Genomic DNA, 6,555 nt, shown 5'->3' on the forward strand with positions numbered 1-6,555 from the left:
GTTGTGCAGGCATGGAACGCACACAACATTCCAGGTATGCTCAACTCAGTGTTGGTTCTGCTGGACCTGAGTGCTGCTTTTGACACAGTAGACCATCATATTTTAATAAACAGACTGAGTCACCTGGTGGGCCTCTCTGGTACTGTTCTTACCTGGTTCAGTTCTTTTCTCACAGATCCATGTTTTCATGTAAGTCTGGATACTTGTTCCTCAGGAACCCATGAAATTAGGTGTGGGGTTCCCCAAGGCTCATTTTCATGTCCCATACTTTTTAACCTCTACATGCTTCCTCTGGGAGACGTCATCAGGAGACACGGCATCAGTTTCCATGGTTACGCTGACGACACTCAGCTGTTCATCAGTCTCCATGGTTACGCTGACGACACTCAGCTGTTCATCAGTTTCCATGGTTACGCTGACGACACTCAGCTGTTCATGGCCGTGTCTCCTGGTGACTCCGGGCCAATAGAAACCCTTTTGAACTGTATTTCAGACATCAAGTCATGGATGCAGTGAATTTCCTGCAGCTCCACCAGGACCAGACTGAGGTTTTAGTTTTCGGTCCCGAAGGTCAGAGAGAGAAACTTTTACCTAAATGATCAGATTTTAAACCAGAACAATCAGTTAAAACCCTGGGCGTGATTTTTGACTCTGAGCTAAATTTTATTCTACCCATTAAAAATATAACTAAGATTGTTTTTTATCATCTTAAGAATAAAGCCAGAGTCGCCCGTTTCTCTGTCAGGCCAGGACACTGAACAGACTGTTATCCATCATGGATAACCCTGACCACCCTCTCCACCACACACTGGACAGACAGCTGAGCTCCTTCTCCAACAGACTGATGCCGCTCTGCTGTCACTAGGACAGACACAGGAAATCATTCCTGCCACAAGCTATCACTCTTTACTTATCTCACAGGATTACTATTGCAACACCTCATCAGTAGAGTAAAACTAACCTGTCTCACGACCGTCTAAACCCGGCTCACGTTCCCTATTAGTGGGTGAACAATCCAACGCCTGGTGAATTCTGCTTCACGATGACAGGAAGAGCCGACATCCAAGGATCAAAAAGCGACGTCGCTATGAACGCTGGGCCGCCACGAGCCGGTTCTCCCTGGCTGACAGAGAAAACTCACAGCAATGTGCTGCATAGGTTCTATTTCTCCGGACAACACTTTTATTATCTAAGCAATCTTATTTTTCTTTTATTCTGCTCTGCACACACCTCTTTCTTTTAATCAGCACATTTCTTATATCTTTTAATCTCTTATCCTTGTTTGTACTTATTGTTTATGTGTGTAGGTGCAGGTGTGTAAGGGTGTTTGTGTATAACCCGATTCCCATTTGGCCAACATCCGGGTCCGTCGCCCATAGCAACCAGTGCAAAGGGGAACGCCGTCGTCTCCGCTCGCTTATGCCAGGCGGACACTGCGATTTTATAAATCTGACTGTTGGGGAAATGCTCCCACTGCACGATTGGGTTCGTCACTCGTACTCGATACTAACAGTTAGATGTTAGTGGAAGACAGATGCTAACAGCTACATGTTAGTGTGTGGGAGATGCTAACAACTCCATGTTAGTGGATAGGAGAAGTCACATTTTTGCAAAAAGTGACATTTTTAACAAAACAGGTTCATAATTTCGGGTTAAACACTGTTAGTGGAAGCATGTACTACTTTTCCAAAACACAAGTCTAAATTTCCTTCAAAATAAAAGCCAATTTAAAACAGAAAATGAGCTCACGTCATGAAAATGGATGTTTATGGAGGAGCAACGTTCCCAGTGACCTGGACTTCAGTCATCAAGGAACCAGGACGGCCTCAGTCAGGCCACCTTGCCAGAGGGCTCGGTCCCGTCCAATGCCGCTTGCAGCTTTAATTAATTAAGAAACTGTAACTTCTGTGACTGTAGGAAGTACACGACTGACTGTAAATATGAACAACTTTAACCAAACTAATGGTACATCACAAATGCTTGCGGACAAACTGTCAATTCACTGATAGGGCCAGTTCATGTCACCCTCCAGCTGGTGATAATAATTACCGATATGATGCTATTAATCATTTTAAACTGCTGCACTGGACCACGCTGAGAAAAATGTGTTTCTGCTCGCTATGTTACAACACCGACCGGCGTTAGCTTAGACTCACCTCCTTAAGCCACCCCTTTTAATTAGCATAAAACAACTACGATGTAACATTTTGTCACTTATCAAACAGGCAAATAACGTTAACTCCCTCTAAAAGTTTCCTGAGTTTCCTCACCAACAGGCTGGCCTGGTTCTGTTTCATGTAATTGATAAATCTTACTTGCTACAACTATAAATAAATAAAATACGCTGACACTCACAGTCTGCATACGGTCCGAAATTCTTCTTCTTTTACTTCACTTCTGCTGTGAGAGGTGGAAATTGTCAAGTGTGTAGTCTACACCACACACCCACTACACCACACGCCCACTACACCACACACCCACTACACCACTACACCACACGCCCACTACACCACACGCCCACTACACCACACACCCACTACACCACTACACCACACGCCCCACTACACCACACACCCACTACACCACACGCCCACTACACCACTACACCACACGCCCACTACACCACTACACCACTCTCCCACTACACCACACGCCCACTACACCACTACACCACACGCCCACTACACCACACGCCCACTACACCACACGCCCACTACACCACTACACCACACGCCCACTACACCACACGCCCACTACACCACACGCCCACTACACCACTACACCACACACCCACTACACCACACACCCACTACACCACTACACCACACGCCCACTACACCACACGCCCACTACACCACTACACCACACGCCCACTACACCACACGCCCACTACACCACACGCCCACTACACCACACACCCACTACACCACTACACCACACGCCCCACTACACCACACACCCACTACACCACACGCCCACTACACCACTACACCACACGCCCACTACACACTACACCACTCTCCCACTACACCACACGCCCACTACCACTACACCACACGCCCACTACACCCACACGCCCCACTACACCACACGCCCACTACACCACTACACCACACGCCACTACACCACACGCCCACTACACCACACCCCACTACACCACTACACCACACACCCTACACCACACACCCACTACACCACTACACCACACGCCCACTACACCACACGCCCACTACACCACTACACCACACGCCCACTACACCACACGCCCACTACACCACACGCCCACTACACCACTACACCACCACCACTACACCACACGCCCACTACACCACACGCCCACTACACCACTACACCACACGCCCACTACACCACTACACCACACGCCCACTACACCACACGCCCACTACACCACACACACCCCCACTACACCACACGCCCACTACACCACACCCACTACACACCACGCCCACTACACCACTACACCACACGCCCACTACACCACACACCACACACCCACTACACCACACACCCACTACACCACACGCCCACTACACCACACGCCCACTACACCACTACACCACACACCCACTACACCACACGCCCACTACACCACACGCCCACTACACCACTACACCACACACCCACTACACCACACGCCCACTACACCACACGCCCACTACACCACGACACCACACACCCACTACACCACACACCCACTACACCACACGCCCACTACACCACACACCCACTACACCACTACACCACTCTCCCACTACACCACACGCCCACTACACCACACGCCCACTACACCACTACACCACACGCCCACTACACCACACACCCACTACACCACACGCCCACTACACCACTACACCACACACCCACTACACCACTACACCACTCTCCCACTACACCACTACACCACACGCCCACTACACCACACACCACACACCCACTACACCACACGCCCACTACACCACACACCCACTACACCACTACACCACACACCCACTACACCACACGCCCACTACACCACACGCCCACTACACCACTACACCACACACCCACTACACCACACGCCCACTACACCACACGCCCACTACACCACTACACCACACACTCACTACACCACACGCCCACTACACCACACGCCCACTACACCACTACACCACACACCCACTACACCACACACCCACTACACCACACGCCCACTACACCACACACCCACTACACCACTACACCACTCTCCCACTACACCACTACACCACACGCCCACTACACCACACGCCCACTACACCACTACACCACACACCCACTACACCACACGCCCACTACACCACTACACCACACACCCACTACACCACACGCCCACTACACCACACGCCCACTACACCACTACACCACACACCCACTACACCACACGCCCACTACACCACTACACCACACACCCACTACACCACACACCCACTACACCACACGCCCACTACACCACACACCCACTACACCACACACCCACTACACCACTACACCACTCTCCCACTACACCACTACACCACACGCCCACTACACCACACGCCCACTACACCACTACACCACTCTCCCACTACACCACTACACCACACGCCCACTACACCACACGCCCACTACACCACTACACCACACGCCCACTACACCACTACACCACACGCCCACTACACCACTACACCACTACACCACACACCCACTACAGCCTCTGTCTTGCAGGCGCAGACAGACCCTTCTCAATGCTACTCACTGCTCGTGTTCTATGTTCTGTTCTCCTCTGGTTGTGCAGCTGCGCCCCCTGCTGGTCATTCTTCCCGCTCAGTCATGTCGTGGGCGGAACCTGTGTGACTAGCCAATGAGAAGCGTGCGACTCCGTCACCATGGAAACGGCGTACGGCGCTGGAGACGGAGGGTGATGCTAACATGCTAACATGCTAACATGCTAACGGGTCCATGAAATGATTAAACTGGAGATCTCCGTTAAAAACTCCAGCGTTCCCCGGTGACGGGCAGCCTCGGCCCGCTGCCGCTCCGCCGAAGAGGCAACACCGAGCCGCGCGGTGCGGCTAACAGCAGCTAGCGGCGGCTAACAGCAGCTAGCGGCGGCTAACAGCAGCTAGCGGCGGCTAACAGCGGCTAGCGGCGGCTAACAGCGGCTATCGGCTGAGCTAACGGAGGAGCTCCGGAGAGACCCAAGCCCCGCCAGAGAGAGACCCGAGCCCCGCCAGAGAGAGACCCGAGCCCCGCCAGAGAGAGACCCGAGCCCCGCCAGAGAGAGCCGAGCCCCGCCAGAGAGAGACCCGAGCCCCGCCAGAGAGAGACCCGAGCCCCGCCAGAGAGAGCCGAGCCCCGCCAGAGAGAGACCCGAGCCCCGCCAGAGAAAGACCCGAGCCCCGCCAGAGAGAGCCGAGCCCCGCCAGAGAGAGACCCGAGCCCCGCCAGAGAGAGACCCGAGCCCCGCCAGAGAGAGACCCGAGCCCCGCTAGAGAGAGACCCGAGCCCCGCCAGAGAGAGACCCGAGCCCCGCCAGAGAGAGACCCGAGCCCCGCCAGAGAGAGACCTGAAACCCCAGTTCGCCGACAAAGACGGGAGCCTGGAGCGGGTCTGAGGCCCCTGTTGGCCGGTTTCACTCCGTGGCTCTCCTCCACAGCTCCACGCCGCCGCTCAGGCCCGGGCTCAGGGCTGAGATGACCGGAGGACCGGAGGACCCGTGAGAACCAGGTGAGCGTCGACCCTGCGGCCGGTTCAGGGTGAGGTCTGCTGAGGCCCGGTTCAGTACTGCTCTTCTAGTGTTTTTAATTATTTATGTGTGTTCAGATTCTAGAGGATTGAAAGTCGCAGGTAAACACAGGGACTGTGTGTGTGTGTGTGTGTGTGTGTGTGTGTGTGTGTGTGTGTGTGTGTGTGTTTTGGCTCAGGATGGAAGTGTGCGGCCGGACTCCGAACCGGACGGAGCCGGCGGGGTCCCGGTCCGGGTCCGGGTCCGGGTCCCGGTCCGGGCCGGCGCTGCTCCCGGACCAACGGCTGGAGCTGGCCCCCCCACCCCCTGCAGCTGCTGGCCTGGCTGCTCTACGTCTTCTTCGCCGTGGCGGGCTTCGGCGTCTTCGTGCCGCTGCTGCCGGCGCACTGGATCCCCGCCGGGTACATCGTATCCTTGGTCCCGGCTCGGGCCGGAGGTCAGGGGTCGGGGGTCAGGCTCCGGGGTTGGCTTCCTGATCCCGGCGCCAGTGCACGGGCGTCACGTTCTCCGCCCACCTGCTGGTCCACGTCCTGGCCGTCTCCGTGGACCCGGCGGACCGGAACGTCCGGCTGAAGGCCGACCGCGGCCCGCCGCCCGCCTTCGACCGGACCCGCCGCGCCCACGTCATCGAGAACTGCCACTGCTTCCTGTGCCAGGTGGACGTGTGAGTCGGGTTCTCCGGGGCGGCGGGTTCTCAGGTCAGAGGTCAGAGGTCGGGAGTGACGCCGCTTCTCTTCCAGAGGCTCCAAGTCGAAGCACTGCTCCTCCTGCAACAAGTGTGTGGCCGACTT

General features: G+C 55.1%; 1 long non-coding RNA gene across 1 annotated transcript; it reads left to right on the top strand.

Moving 5' to 3' along the window:
* Nucleotides 1–5,459: 5,459 nt before the first annotated feature.
* Nucleotides 5,460–6,555, top strand: LOC115384868 (uncharacterized). Its single transcript, XR_003930971.1, has 4 exons — nt 5,460–5,745; nt 5,943–6,172; nt 6,253–6,428; nt 6,505–6,555. It is a non-coding gene; the product is annotated as an uncharacterized LOC115384868 (long non-coding RNA).

This window comes from Salarias fasciatus, unplaced genomic scaffold, assembly GCF_902148845.1.
Source record: "Salarias fasciatus unplaced genomic scaffold, fSalaFa1.1, whole genome shotgun sequence".
Taxonomy (NCBI): domain Eukaryota; kingdom Metazoa; phylum Chordata; class Actinopteri; order Blenniiformes; family Blenniidae; genus Salarias; species Salarias fasciatus.